Below are 16,814 nucleotides of genomic sequence, written 5' to 3' on the forward strand. Positions count from 1 at the left end.
TATCTATCTATCTATCTATCTATCTATCTATCTATCTATCTATCTATATTCCTCTTTGAATCAATCCTGATGAGGTTGAGGTTCAGGCATTACTCGCTGTCCCTTGCCCCCATTTCCCCCTCCACTACAAAAGCTCTTCCTTTCATGTCTCTTTGACGTGAGAAAACTTTCCCCATTTTACCTCTCTCTCCTTTTCCTCTTCTCTCAGCACATCCCTCTTTCTCACCCCTTCATTTTTTGGGAGATCATCTTAACATAATTAACTCTCACTTATGCCTTCTGTCTATGTAGACTCCTTCTAACTGCCCTAATAATGACAAAGTTCTTAGGAGTTACATGAATCATTTCTTCGTATAAGACCATAAACAGTTTGACTTTATTACTTCCATTATGATTACTATTTCCTGTCTACTTTTTATGATTCTCTTGAGTCTTCTGTTTGAATGTCAAATTTTCTATTCAGCTCTCATTTTTTCATCAGGAATGCTTGGACATCCTCGATTTCATTAAATGTTCATTTTTCCCCCTGAAGGATTATACTCAGTTTTGCTAGGTGGGTTATTCTTGGTTGTAATCCTAGCTCCTCTGCCTTCCAGAATATCATATTCTAAGCCTTCTGCTTTTTTTAATGTGGAAGGTGCTAGATCTTGTGTGGTCCTGATTATGGCTCCACAATATTTGAATGGTTTCTTTCTTTTTTGGGGGGGGGGTGAAGGCAGTTGGGGTTAAGTGACTTGCCCAAGGTCGCATAGATAGTAAGTGTTGTGTCTGAGGCCAGATTTGAGCTTATGTCCTCCTGACTCCAGGGCCAGTGCTCTATCCACTGCACCACCTAGTTGCCCCCTTGAGTGGTTTCTTTCTGGCTGCTTGCAATATTTTCTCCTGGACCAGGGCGCTCTGGAATTTGGCAATAATAATTGTAGGAGTTTCCATTTCAGGATCTCTTTCAAGATATGATTAGTGGATTTTTTCAATTTCTATTTTACCCTCTGGACATGTGTATTTTACTTGATAATTTCTTGAGATATGATGTCTCAGTTCTTTTTTTTGATCATGACTTTCAGGTAGTCCAATAATTCTTTTTTTTTTTTTTGTTAGGCAATTGGGGTTAAGTGACTTGCCCAGGATCACATAGCTAGTAAATGTCAAGTGTTTGGTCTGAGGCCAGATTTGAACTCGGGTCCTCCTGACTTCAGGGCTGGTGTTCTATCCATTGTGCCACCTAGCTGCCCCTCTCAATAATTCTTAAATGATCTCTTTTTGACCTATTTTCTAGGTCAGTTGGTTTTTTTTTTCAGTATCTTTTTTTTCATTCTTTTCACTTTGTTTTATTGTTTCTTAAAGTCTCATGGAGTCATTAGCCTCCACCTGCTTAATTCTAATTTTTAGGAATTATTTCCTTCAGTGATTTTTTGTGCCTCTTTTTCCATTTGACCAATCCTGCTTTTTAAGAAGTTCTTTTCTTCAGTGAATTTTTGTGTCTCTTTTACTGTTAGGTCAATTTGGTTTTTTAAGTTGTTATTTTCTTCAGTATTTTTTGTGCCTCTTTTACCAAGCTGTTAATTTTCTTTTCATAATTTTCTTGCGTCACTTTCATTCTTTTCTCAATTTTTCCTTTACCATTCTTATCTCTTTCTTTAACTCTTCTAGGAATTCTTGCTAGCTCTGAGTCCAATTAGCATTTTTCTTTGAGGTTTTCCTTATAGCTATTTTCATATTATTGTCTTTTTTTAAGTTTATGTCTTGGTTTTTCCTGCCACTGTGGCAGCTTTTTATGGTTAAGTTCTCTCTCTCTTTCTCTCTCTCTCTCTCTCTTTTTTTTTTTTGGTAGTTTGCTCATTTCCCCAGCCTATTTATTCACTTTGAAATTGGTGTTAAAGTTGGGCTGTGCTCATTTAGGGGCGGGGAGTTACTGTGCCAAGCTTCAGGCTTTTTCATGCTGCTGTTTTCCGAGCTGTTTTCTGGGGGTCTGAAAGTTTTCAGTGCTTCTGAGGTGGTGTTATCTTGGGAGAGATGGGGTCATTGCTCTTTAGGTCTGCACTCTGGTTTTTATCTAGGAAAGGCCCCTGCTCTCCTGTTGCCGCAGGTACTAGTGCTCCTTTGGTCCCTGAAACTGTGACCAAGTCTCCTGTTCTCATGCAGCCACGAGGACCAGCTCTCCTCTTGGCCCTGCAACTGTGACCACAGCCCCCTGATCCCTTGTGACTGATCACAAGAGCTCCTCTCTTTTCAGGAATTGCAACCCAGAAGTGCTTATGGGCAATAGAGTTGCCAATTAGCTCCAGCTGCACCCAATGCCAGCAAAGGGTCTCCCGTAATCTCTTTCTGACTAGTTGTCTGACTGATTGACCTACTTACTGTCTCTGGGCTGAGAGCTCCTGAAGCTAGTATTGCTGCTGCTCTTGTGACTGCCTACAAAACCTACTGCTTGTGCTGCTACCATACTCTGGGCTGGTTCCCACCCTGGTGTCACTTCTTCTGCTGACTTTCTAAGCTGACTTTGGCTGGGAAAAATGTCTCCCTCTGACCTTTTGCTGGCTCTGCTGCTCCAAAATTTGATTTGAGGCATTATTTTAGCACTATTTGGAAGGGAATGCTAGGAAGGTCCAGCTGCATCCCAGTTTGTACTCTGCCATCTTGGCTCCCAATGATGACTTTCTTAATAAAATTGCTTTGACAGATGCTTACCTTTTATATACACCTTTAGAGATTGCTCTGACTACCATTTTGTCTAGTGTCTTTAAGGCTAGAATCAATATGGAAAGTTACTTATCAAAGAGTCTTATGTTAAAAGAGAATTGAGTCTGTTTGTCATAGTTAGTAGATACAATATAATGCATGAAAGTCTTAGTAAATAAGTATGAACTGCCAAAGCCCAAGGAACTTACTGCCCTAAAACAGAAACTGGAGCTGAATCACAGTGCTTAACTTGGATTTAATCTAAATGTAAAGAAGATGGAAGTGTAATGTGTAAAGTAAAGAAGATGAAGATGATGAGTAAGTCTCAAAGAAATCTAAGCTGGAGGAGGAAGAATGGACTGATGATTGTCTTCTAGATTCCTTGTAACTTGATGGGTATTACCAAAAGTGTTATATTGGAAAATTTAAAGTGAGCTCCTGAGTTCTGAGTTGTAAAATCCACCATTTCCTCTGAGGAAGAGTATTGTTTTATCTTGGTTCAAAAGTGTACAGTGAAAATGTCTCCCTTTTATTAAACTTTTTCTATTAACGAGAAGAAGAAGCAAATTCAAACTTGGTGATTGTGGTCCACAGCCACATGGCCCCTGGTATTTCATTTAGAATTGTACATCTTGGTCAAGGCCTCAGAATCAGATTGATTTGCTCTTCTCCCAGCTAACTTCCACTTGCAAGTAAAATACAGTAAACAAGGAACCTCTATCTCTGAATGTCTTTGGGGTGGTGTTCCCCACTGTTGGTTAAGCAGGGCTATAGAATGCACTGCTGCATCCTCTATTATGTGGTGGGATATGTTTGTGACAAGATGCATGTGTTCTGAAGATAAGCTCCATCATGTTTTAGGTTGGGTCTAGATCAGGGGTGGGGAACCTGTGGCCTCAAGGCCACATGTGGCCTTGTAGGTCCTCTTGTGCAGCCTTTTGACTGAGTCCAAGTTTTACCGAACAAATTCTTCTATTGAAGGGATTTATTCTGTGAAGTTTGGATTCAGTCAAAGGGCTGCACTTGAGGACCTAGAGGGCAACATGTGGTCTTGAGGCCATAGGTTCTCCACCCCTGGTCTAGACTCTTTGGACTCCAAAATTACTTGTGCCTTTGGCCTCCATCTTTCCCCTCCTACCAGAAATGCATGTGGAGGTCAAGAAGGCCATCTCCCTGCACATGTTCCTTGAGGGCCAAAGGGTATCTTAGATTACCCTTATTGAAGGGCAGTGCTTCTGAGCATACTGCCTGCTCTGTTCTCAGGCTCCTTGGCAGAAGGAAACAGCCCCTCCCCTCTCACTCACATACCCTGGAGATGGTGAAGGTACCTAAGATACATGATAGTAAATAAGACCTAAATGGCTACAATTCACTTCCTGGCTAACTGGAATTGTAGGCCTAGGGAGAAAATAACAAATTTTCCTGTATTTGTCAGAACTCTCTTTGTCTTGTTTTTATGTCTGTTTGTGAGACTTGATTTTCCTGTATGATTCATGGCAGCTCATTTTAGAATTAGTCTCATTTAATGTTATGCAACACATTTTAAGGATACTTCATTTTGTAGTCCCTCTTATATCCCCTGGGTCTCATTGTCATAGTTACAGGCTATCGTTAAAATCCTTTTAAAAAGGATTTGTCATTATGTGGCACCAGGCTGGTCTTTGCTTTTAATCCGTAAACAGGGCAAGCATCAGAAATGATGTGTGATTTAAGGTCTACAAGAGGCTTATCCCCTTAAGAATGAATGAACAAATGAATGAATGAATGAATGAATGGATGGATGGATCGATGATAAGTTAGTTCGTTTAGAGTCATTTCAGCAAAGAAGCCCAAAGCAAAGAGGATCTTTTCTGGAAAATACATCCACTTGAAAAGGCGATTATTAGCATCAGGGGGTATATATTTTTATTGGCAGGAATATAATGATAGCACATGGGGAATTAGATGGTCAATACAGGAATCAGATTGATTATATACTTTGTAGCCCAAGGTTGCAAAGTTCTGTACAGTCAGTTTAAATGAATTAAAATCAGACTATATAGGTGATAGGAGGTGATGAATACATTTAAAGGATCAGATATGGTAGAGAGAGTGCCTGAAGAACTATGGACAGAGATTTGCCATATTGTAAAGGAGGCAACAACAAAAAACATTATAAAGAAAAAGAAGAGTAAGAAAACAAAACGGCTGTCTGATGAGACTTTACAAATAGTTGAGGAAAGAAGGAAAGAGAAAGGGAAAGATATACCCAACTGAATGCAGAATTCCAGAGAAGAGCAAGGAGAGATTTGTGTAAGAAGGTTTTCTTAAACGAGCAATGCGAAGAAATGGAAGAAAACAACAGAATGGAAAGACAGGAGATCTCTTCAAGAAAATTATAGATATCAAGGAAATGTTTCATTCAAAGATGAGTGTGATAAAAGACACACATGGGCGGGACTTAACAGAAGTAGAAGAAATTAAGAAGAGGTGGCAAGAATATGCAAAAGAACTATACAAGAAAGATCTTACCATCATCGATAACCATGATGATGTGGTTACTGATCTAGAGCCAGACATCCTGAAGAATAAAGTCAAGTGGGCATTAGGAAGCATTGCTAACAATAAAGATAGTAGAGGTAATGGAATTCCAGCTAAGCTATTTAAAATCCTAAAAAAAAAAATGGTATTGTTAAAGTGCTACACTCGATATGCCAGCAAAGTTGGAAAACTGAACAGTGGCCACTGGATTGGAAATGATCAATTTATGTCCCAATCCTAAAGAAGGGCAATGAAAAGGAATGTTTACATTACCAAACAATCTCACTTATTTCATATGCCAACAAAGTTATGTTTAAGATTCAGCAATATGTGAACTGAGAATTACCAGAAGAGCTGTCTGGTTTTTTGAAGAGACAGAGGAACTAAAGACCAAATTGCCAGCATTCACTGGATTATGGAGAAAGCAAGGGAGTTCAAAAAATTTTTACTTCTGCTTCATTGACTACATTAAAGTCTTTGTCTATGTAAACACAACAAAATGTGTCAAATCCTCAAAGAGATGGGAGTACCAGGTAATCTTACTTATCTCTTGAGGAACTTGTATGTGGGCCAAGAAACAACATTAGAACCAAATATGGAACAACTGATTGGTTTAGATGGGAAAAGGAGTATGAAAAGACTTTATATTGTTGCCTTATTTATTTAACTTATATGCCCAGCACATCATGCAAAATGCCAGGCTGTATGACTCAAAAGCCAGAATTAAGATTGCTGAAAGAAATATCAACAATCTCAGATATGCAGATAATACTACTCTGCTGATAGAAAGTGAAGAAGAATTAAGAAGCTTCTTGATGAGGGTGAAAGAGGAGAGTGTAAAAGATGGCTTGAAGCTTAGCATAAAACAAACAAACAAACAAACAAACTAAGATCTTGGCAACTGGTCCCATCATTTCCTGGCAAATAGAGGGAGAAGAAATGAAAATAGTTTCAAATTTTATATTTTTAGGTTCAGGCATCACCACAGATGCCAACTGTAACCATGAAATTAAAAGATGCTTGTTCCTTAGAAGGAAAATTATGGCAAATCTGGAGAGCATACTAAAAAGCAGAGACATCACCTTGCCAACAAGAGCCCATATAGTCAAAGCTATGGTTTTTCCAATAGCAATGTACAGTTGTGAGAGTTGGACTATAAGGAAAACTGAGTGCTGCAGGATTGATGCTTTTGAATTGTGGTGCTGGAGAAGACTTTGAAGGTCCCTTGGATAGAAAGGAGATCAAATCAGTTAATATTTAAATTAACCCAGACTACTCACTGGAAGATCAAATACTGAAGATGAAGCTTAAGTACCTTGGCCATGTAATGAGAAGACAGGACTCATTGGAAAAGACCCTGTCATTGGGAAAGATTGAAGGCAAAAGGAAAAGGGGACAGGAGAGGATGAGATGGATAGATAGTGTCATGGAAACCATGAACATGAACTTGGATAGACTTTGAGAGAAAGTGGCAGATAGAAAGACCTGGCTTGTTATGGTCCAAGGGGGTCACAAAGAGTTGGACATGACTTACCAACTAAACAACAACAGAATTTACATAGACAGACCATTCTCAAGAACCTTTGCCTCTCACTTGTGCTAAGAAAAAGAGATGAAAGGAAGAAGGTAACCAGGGACTCCAGGTCCATGAACTAACCTGGATAAGCACAAGTCACTCACCATGGGCTTCTGTAAGTCACCATTTTTGGCTCTTTTCGGAAGAGATGGAAAAGGGAGAGATTTCCTTCCCTCTCCCTTGCTGTATCCTGATCTCCGAGTGAAAAGGAAAGGGGAGCTGTTTCACAGATCACTTTTATAGACAACAGGGAAAGGCAGTTGCTGTGATGAGAGTCCCTAATTCTTGGCTCTCAGTTGTCAATGATCTTTGGATCTTTCAGACAGTCCCTTTCATGGGGTACTAACAGGGAATTCTCTCAAATAGATTGGACTAAGGAGAGGAGACATTTAAGGCAGGGAAATCAGTTAAGAATTTGCTACAATATTCTAGGCAAGAACTAATGAAGATCTGAACTAAGTGACAGTGATGTGAATAAAGAGTTGAATATAAGAGAGGTTATGGGGGTAAAATAGCAAGATTTGGCAACTGATTGGATATGTGGGATGAGTGAGAGTGAGAAGTTGAGGATAATGCTGTAGTTGTGAACTTGGGAGACTGGAAATATAGTGGTACCTTTAACAGAAATAGTGAAGTTTGGGAAGAGAAATGCCTTTTGGGGAGGAGAATATAATCAGTTCCAAACATGATATTTCCAGGACATCCAGCTTGAAATGTCCAGTAGGTAAATAGTTATATGGGACTGAAATCCAAGGTAGACATTGGGACTGGGTATGTATGTATGTACGTATGTATGTATGTATCTATCTATCTATATCTCTAAGTCATCAGCATAGAGATGGACTATAAGGACTATAAGCCCCCCATGGGGGCTGCTGAGTTTACTGAGAGAGTATAGAGGGAGAAAAGAAGAGGGTCTAGGAATGAACCTTGATAATACCCACAATTAGGGGCTGTGATATGGATTATGAGCCAGCAAAGGACATGGTATGTAGAAAAAGAGTAGTCAGATAGGTAGAAGGAAAACCCAGAGAGATTGGTGTCATGAACATCTAGAGAGGAGTCTCCCAGGGGAAAAGGACGGGTAACAGTATCAAATGCAGCAGATAGGCTGAGAATGATGAGAACTGAGCAAAGACCATAAGATTTGGCAATTAAGAGATCATGGTAACTTTGTAGAGAGCAGTTTTAGTAGAATGATGACATTAGAAGTCAGATTTGGAAAGATTGAGAAGTAGGAGGAGAAGAAGCAGATTAATAGTAAAGCTTATAGTCTCTCAGGGTTGTTGGCATTATAGAGTGCTTAGAGCTTGGTCAAACATAGAAGATAGCAAGGTCATCCACTGCATGCCAGCTTGTCAGTTGTCTTGCCACTGGATTTTGATGACTCAAAGAGAGAGTGAAGGTAATGATTTTGCACAGCTCTGCCTCACTTAAATCCAATTCACTTTCGAATGAAGACATCACCCCATGATGTAATTGGTCCTCTTTGAGGATGGAGGATGAACAACAGCAACAACAGAGGTAACTAGACTGGTCCAGGGTTGTGCACCTCCCTCTTGTGCCCCTCCCCACTTGCTGCAGCTATTTCTCCTGCAGGGTGACTGGGGGAGGGTCAGAAAAGATGGATTAAAATCTTGACTCTGATATTTACTAGTGTGACTTAGGGTAAGTCACTTAATCTCCCTAGCCTTCAGCTTCTTCATCTGTGAAGTGTGGGGGTTGAAGTCTCTTCTAGCTTTAGAACCATGAGCCTGTGATCTAATTCAAATTTCCTCCATAACAAATAAAAAAAAAAAACTTAAGGAAAACAATAGATACAGTGACCACATCTATCTCTCTGCTGGGAGGGAGGTATGTTTCATTATCTATTTTCTGGGACCATCATTGGTTTTTGAGTCACTCAGAGTTTGCTTCCTTTTAGTGACATTTTCATTTCCGTGGTTGTATATATTTTTACAGATGATTAAGCTGAAGCCCCAAGGGATTGACTACGAAGATTGTGGGGTTCCATAGCCTTGATGGAGAGACTAACAGGGCAGGGAGAGGAGAGCCACCCCAGTCTCCTCCCACCACCACTGTTGTGTGAAGCCATTTTGTTTGGTGTTAGCCAGGACCACTCTGGCCATCTACCTCTGTCTAATGGATTTCCTACTACCAGAATACCTTGGGGGAAGGCTGACAGGCTTCCTTCTTTCCCCCTCTTATCTTTTAGGGAAAGGAAAAGAACAAAAATTTATTTAAGGGCTTACTATGTGCCATGCATGTGCTAAACACCTTACAAATATCACCTCTTTTGACCCTCACAACAACCCTGTGAGATAGGTGATATTATTATCATCCTTATTTCACAGCTGAGGAAACTGAGGCAGGCAGAGGTAAATGACTTGCCAAGGGTCACACAGCTAGTAAGTGTCTGAGGTCAGATTTGAACTCAGGGCTTCCCAATTCTGGAGCACTATCCACCATACCACCTAGCTGTCACCTTTTACTTCCTAGAAGCAGTATACTATTCAACTATTGAACACCTAGAAAGGAAAGTACTTACCATCAATGTGGTTCAGCATCAGAAAGTGATATGATTTTATCAGTGGAAATGAAATTAAAGAAGAGGCATTAACCTCTACTTTGACATTATAACCTAAGGACTATGAGATTTTTCTATATGATTTAATCTGAATCCTTCCACATGTGTTGTTTCCCCCATTAGAATATGTTCCTTGAAAGCAAAGACTTTCTTGCTTTTCTGTTTATATTTCTAGCTTAGCACAGTGTTTTGCACATAGTGAGTGCTTAATATATGCTTCATTTGTTTCTTCCTTTCTTCCTTTTTCGCTTTTTAGAAAAGTATTTACACAAAGCATGCAAACATGCTTTAGGGAAACATGCAAAGTGATGAGGTAGACTGTGTTAAAACTGACTGATGAAAGGGGTAACTGTTTCAATGTTCTGAGTTTAATTCTGGCATTAGGCCCACTCTGCCCGGACTCTCTCTTACCTAATCTAACCTCCTACCTGTTCTTGGCATTGATATTAATCCAATTCCTTGCCATGGATTTGGCTGGCCAGGGTTGCAATATCTCATACCTCTGGAATTTGCTTTTTTAGTCCTAAATTATGGATGTAGGCATCTAGGGCCTAGGCATTCACTTTCCTTCTATAGTTCTACAACTTGGTCACGCTGAGGATAACTTACCTTGACCCATCCACAAAAGACTGGGAAAGTCCCAAGTGCTACCTTGACTTTCAATGAAAAAGATTTCTCTACTTAAACCTAAAAGCTTTCTCATCCTTTCAGGTTTTGACCTAGCCCTTAGTCATTGAATGGGTGTTGCCTCAGACAAACTGAGGTCTGGGAAAGACCAGTCATCTTGACTTTTTTGTCTTGCCACTGGACTTTGATGAGTCTGGAGGAGAGGGTGAGGCTGATGACTATGCACAGCTCCGTCTCATTTAAAATCAAATTCACTTATAAGTCAAGACATTCCCTTGTGATGTCATTGGTCTTCTTGGAGTACCAACAACAATAACAACAATGGAGTGTGTGTGTGTGTGTGTGTGTGTGTGTGTGTGTGTGTGCATCTCTGTGCTCTAAGCCCTAAAAGTGGCACATTTACTTTCCTTTGAGGGCTCAGGCTCTCTATTTTTTCTGTTCTTCAATTTTATTTACATCCCCATTTTGATTGATCTGTCTAGAGCAGATTCTATTCTTCTCTTCTTCCTTCAATAGTGAAATTGTTTCTTTCTATTTGGGGGTACAGGCCAACACCCCTTTTTTGGACTGATCTTCATACTCCCCTCTCTGTTGTCTTTCTTCCAAGATGAATTTATGTTCTAGGTATGACCCTGAATCCCCTTACGTCCCCAACCTAACTTGCCAGTAATTGAGCAAGCTTCACTGACAGATACACCCGAGGGCCAATTGTCAGTGGCTGACTTTCCCTCAGTCTCAGCCATGAACTCCAATCTTTATCCTACCTTAGAGTGTAACAACATTGGCTCAACCTTTGATAGAAAAATTGGGACTGAAACCTAGGCTTCCTTACTCCCCAGTGAGCACTCTTATCACACTGGCTTTAACTCTCCTGTGATTTAAATAGAAAAAAAGTCTTTTACTCCTTAATGCCTTAAAGAAAATAAACGTAACAAAATCCATTCTACTATTTTAGGCCTAGCACTTTCAAAATCCCCATAACAATGTGATAAATGTTGGTTGTATCTGACTAAAGGCTACACCCTAAAACGAAGTACACTTGAAAGGAAAAAAAATGTATAAATATATGTAATAGTGTCAGTTCTATGCCTTCACTATTTTTGGGAGACCTGTGTGTCGTTTCAGTGCTTTGGGATATATACATTGAAAAATCATCATGTAAAATTATTGCATGAAAACAATGACCTGTTCGGGATAAATCTGCCATATTTTCTAGAAATAAATAATTGCCTGTCACGTAAAAATGTAAGGCATTCTGGTAAGTTAAAAAAAGAATGGACAATTACAGAAATTAGGTGGAAAAAACTGGGTTACATAAAATAGTGGGAAATGCCAGACAGATGAGCATTGGGAAATTCAATTCCATTCAGTTAAATTAAACAAATATTCCTTAAGCACCTACTATGTGTAGAGATCTATACTAGTTCTTAAGAGAGAAGAAATGTCATATATGACACAATTTCTAGTTTCATGGTGCTTACAAGTGTGGATGAGAATAATACACCAACAGAGATAACCATAATATGCAACATTATATGAAAAGTGTATTAGTACATTGGAAAGGTACAAAACAAATGTTTCATGAGATTTTTCCTCTATCTGCTTGTCCCTGCACATTTATTTTTATTGGGTGGAAGGGAATAAGTTTTTATATAGCACCCACTGTATGTCAGACACTGTGCCAAGTACTTTACAAATATCATCTCATTAGATCCTCACAACAACCTTGTGATTTAGGTGCTATTATCCTCATTTTACAGTTGAAGAAACTGAGGCAGGCAAAGGTTAAGTGACTTGCCCAGGCTTACACAGCTAGTAAGTGTCTGAGGGTGGATTTAAACTCAAGTCTTTCTGACTCCAGGCCCAGTGCTCTATCTACTGCACCACCTGTGATTTATTCAGAGTAGGAAACTCTAGATAGGGAAATTTCTTCTACTGGTGCAGATTGACTCAAGTTCTGCAATTTATAGTTTTACAGAATTGCCTGTGGCAATGGGAAGTTAAGTGATTTGCCAAGGGTCAAGCAACCATTATGTATCAGAGATAGTACTTGAACCTGGGTCTTCCTGAGTCTGTGATCCACTCTCTATCCACTGTTGTTCGTAGAGGACCAATGACATTATAGGTGACATCTTGACTTGCCAGTGAATTGTATTTAAGTGAGGTAGAGTTGCACAAAATCATCAGCCTTGCTCTCTTTTCCAGAGTCATCCAAGTCCAGTGGAACGACAAAAGTCAAGATGACAAAAGTCAAGATGTTGTAATGGCCTGGGATTTAGTGGATGACCTTGACGTCTTTGACATCTGACCAAGCTCTAAGCACTCCACAGTACCTGTTTCAGTCGCCTGTTGGAACAAATTGTTCCCAACTGCCCATTCATTTCACTGGCGGAAGTCTTCACATGCTTGGGGTAGATAGTCCTCTAACTCACTGATGGGTTTGAGGACTATTCGTTACCCTCAAGCTGGTTTAGCCCGTCTGCCTAGACAGCTTTACTGGGGTGTGGTGGCTGAGCACACTACAGCTTCTTGGAGCCACAGCTGAGAGTTGGGTGACAGGTGGTCACTAAAGGTGTTTGTATGTGGTATTCAGGGAGGACTAGCACCTCTGGTGTGAGGGCTTGCCGAGTTCTTTTCAGGGCTGCTCATCCTCTAGTTACTACACCAGAAGTATCAGACTTCATTCTCTCTTCCCCCACAAGCAGCTCACAAAACTACCAACTGTCACCAGAACTAGGTAAAATGTAATTAAGAAATGTTTAACAAAATAAATAAAAATGCAACATGTATAATGTTAATTTGTGGTTATGTAAGTTAATACATGCCTGCAGGGATCCATTTCTGTTTTGAGTTTGACACCAATGCACCAGTGTACCACACTATCCTACTGCCCCTACACATGAATATGATGAAAGAGATGGGACAACTCCATTTTTTCCTTTCTTTTCTTGCCCTCTCTCTCTCTCTCTTTTTTTTAAGGCAATTGGGGTTAAGTGACTTGCCCAGGGTCACACAGCTAGTTGTCAATCCTGTCTGAGACCGGATTTGAACTCAGGTCTTCCTGACTCCAGGGCCGGTGCTCTATCTCTTGCCTTCTCTTTCACAGCCCCAGAGCATCCATCCTTCCATTCTTCTTTGTCACCTTCCCAGGGCTGTTTCCAAATCGACTTCTCACACTCTCCAGTTCTGAGAACAAATGGAATTTTCTACCCAGCCTCATCATTACTCAGACTGAACCCAGCCTTTCTAGGCACCAGAAACAAAGGACACTAAATTTTTCTCTCACGTGGACCAATGGAAAGTTCTCTAAGACTATCCCTGCTTTGGAGAGCGTGCCAAATGCTCTTCTGGGCTGAGGAGGGAGGCTAATACTGATGGTTAGCTCTCACCTGATCTCATCCAGCCTCCCTCAACTTCTTACATTGTGCTCCTAGGTTAGTAGCCCCTGGCTCTCTCAGAAATCCCGAAAAATCGACTATTTTTTATGGGCCTCCAGCACTCATATTTCTGCCCTGTGACTCTGAATTTAATTCAACAAGCTCTGCAGGTATTTACTGTATGAAGAGCAGCCCCATACCTTCAAATGGGGAGTGCAGTCTGAGTCATGACAAAACAAGTCATAGGAACCCCCCTTTAACAAACAAACAAACAAACTAGAACTATTATTTTACTGGTGTGGGGAATTCCTGGTAAAGAATTTCCCTTCACCAACTCTCCTTTCAGTCATAGGCTCAAAGATTCAGAGCAGGAAAAGAACTTAAGAAGTCATTTAGTTTAATCCACTTATTTTACAAATGAGGAAACTGAGGCTAAGAGAAGTGAGATGACTTGCCTCAGATCACCCAGTAAGTTGTTTTACAAATGAGGAAACTGAGGCCAAGAGAATCGAGATGACACAGTAAGTTATAGCTTTGGACCCTAGATTTTACTATTCTAAATCCTGCAATCTTGCTATTTTTACATTATACAGAGACATGTAAGGATTCCCACCATCTTAGTAGTCTTCTCCAGCTTTGAGATGGGGGGATGTGGAGTGGAGAGTTAATGGGCTTTATTTTGCAGTGAGGTCTCTACTGCTGGAAACCTTGGGATGTGTGGTCCTTTTTACAGGTAGCACCAGCAGGTGAGGCCTCAGGCCTTGGCTCCTCTAACATAAGGAAGCTATTGATGCTGTGAAAACCAGTGACACCTTGTCTGTATACATGGTCTAGATAGCATGGCAGGCCACTGTCAAGTTTTATACAAGCCATATTTGGGAGGAAATTGTGGGCCCAGAAATAGGTTGCACTCCTAAAGTGAAATCTTGTTCAGAGGAAAAAAAATACATACAAACATGCATGTGTATGTCTGTACATATGCAGATATACTTAGAAAAATAATTACACAAAATTATGTGAACAAGCCAAGGATTTATGATTGCTAGAAGGGAAATGCTATCATTTCATTAGTAGCTAAGTCCTGGAGTTACCTGCAGTTCAGAGAGCTTCAGTGGTATGACCAGTGTCACATAGTAAAGGTCAGGGGCAGGGATTTGAACCCGGCTATTTCTAAGTCCAGGTCCAGCTCTGTGTTCTCTGTCTATACAACTTCTTAACACAAAATTATCACATTAAAATAATATTGTTTTGGGGGCAGCTAGGTGGTGCAGTGGATAGAACACCGGCTCCGGAGTCAGGAGGACCTGAATTCAAACCTGACCTCAGACATTTGAGCATTTGATACTTACTAGCTGTGCGACCCTGGGCAAGTCACTTAACCCCAACTGCCTCACCAAAGAGATAAAATAATATTCTTTTCTTTTTTAGCCAGACCTATGATTTTATTGGTGTAGGTAACTCCTAGTAAGGAATTTCCCTTCGCCAATGAAGATAAGCTTTATATCATCCCTATTACGTGTTAGGCACTGAGCTATGCTCTTTTTTAGAAATATTAACTCATTTGATCCTCACAACAATCCTGCAAGATAGATCCTGTTATCATCCCAATTTTACAGTTGAGGAAACTGAGGCAGGTAGAGGTTGTGACTTGCCCATGGTCACACAGCTAGTAAGTATCTGAGGGTAGATTTGAGTTCAGATCTTCCTGACTCTCTACCTACCATGTCTGTTAGCTACCTCAACTCTCCTTCAACTTACAGAGATCAAAAACTCTATCTTAACATAAGAGAATCTTAGAGATTATCTGGGGCCCTAAGAAATTAAATGGCTTGAGAGTATGTGTCAGAGATGGGTTTTGAATCCAGTTACTCCTTACTGAGGCTTGCCAACTATCCACTGTTATCTTTCATATCTGTGTATGTGTTTGTGTATGCACATGTCTGTCTGTGCAATCTCATTGTGTGTATATACGTATGTATATATCTAGGGCAGTATGAAATTCTATTAGTAAGGTGGCTTTCAAGTAAGACCAAGATTTAAGACCTGCATGTGACACATACTGGCTATGTGACCCTTGCAACAGATGTGAGAAATGGGGACCAACCTGAAGCCCCTGCATACCCCTGAGAAACAAAGACACACACACACACACACACACAAGAGGCAGGGGTGCACAAGATCCCATCTCTTCTCCTAGTAGACAAGAGGCAAGGTGGACAAGAGTTAATTAGAGTGTGATTATAGGCCTCACTCAGATTTTGTGCAAGTCAGATTTTGAGGGGAAAAGTACAATCGAACCACTAAAGCACACCTTGTGTATTTTAGGCATTTATGGATTTGAACTGAATTCAGTTCTTGATCACTACTGTTATTCAATATTGTACTAGAAATGTTAGTTTTAGCAATAAGAGAAGAAAAAGAAATTGAAGGAATTAGAATAGGCAAAGAAGAAACAAAGCTATCACTCTTTGCAGGTGATATGATGGTATACTTGGAGAATCAATTAACAAATTACTTGAAATAATAATCAAATTTAGCAAAGTTGCAGGATATAAAATAAACCCACAGAAATCATCGGTATTTCTATATATTACTAACAAAGCCCAACAGCAAGAGATAGAAAGAGAAATTCCATTTAAAGTAAATATTTGGGAGTCTACCTGCCAAAACAGACTCAGTAATTATATGAACACAATTACAAAACATTTTTCACACAAAAGAAGTCAGATCTAAATAATTGGAAACATATCAGTTGCTCAGCTAATATAATAAAAATAACAATTCTGTCTAAATTAATTACTTATTCAGTGCCATACCAATCAAACCACCAAAAATTATTTTAAGAGCTAGAAAAAACAATTGCAAAGTTTATCTGAAAGAACAAGAGGTCCAGAATATCAAGAGAATTAATGAAAAGAAATGCAAGGGAAGGTGGCCTAGCTATACCAAATCTTAAATTGTATTATAAAGCAGCAATCATAAAAACTGCTTGGTACTGGTTAAGAAATAGAGTGGTAGATCAGTGGAATAGGTGAGGTATGCAAGACATAGAAGTCAATGACTATAGTAATCTACTATTTGATAACTCCAAAGACTCCAGCTTCTGAGATAAGAACTCACTATTTAACAAAAACTGCTAGGAAAACTGGAAAAGAGTATGGCAGAAACTAGGCATAGACCAACATCTTCCACCCTATACCAAGATAAAGTCAAGATGGGTACACGATTTAGATATAAAGGCTGACACTATAAGCAAACTAGGAGAGTAAGGAATAGTTTACCTATCAGATCTATGGAGAAGGGAAGAATTTATGATCAAACAAGAGATAGAGAACATTATGAAATGCAAAATGGATGACTGATTACATTAAATTAAAATGTTTTTGCACAAACAAAGCCAATGCAAACAAGATTAGAAGGGAATGAGAAAGCTGGGAAACAATTTTTG

At 39.7% G+C, this 16,814-nt stretch overlaps 1 pseudogene; it reads left to right on the top strand.

Moving 5' to 3' along the window:
- LOC114053954 overlaps window positions 1-2,928 on the top strand; it is a 5,801-nt pseudogene extending 2,873 nt beyond the window's left edge.
- The last annotated feature ends 13,886 nt before the right edge of the window (window positions 2,929-16,814 follow it).

The sequence above is a fragment of the Vombatus ursinus genome, unplaced genomic scaffold (assembly GCF_900497805.2).
Source record: "Vombatus ursinus unplaced genomic scaffold, bare-nosed wombat genome assembly UNPS02014812.1, whole genome shotgun sequence".
NCBI classification, from domain to species: Eukaryota; Metazoa; Chordata; class Mammalia; order Diprotodontia; family Vombatidae; genus Vombatus; species Vombatus ursinus.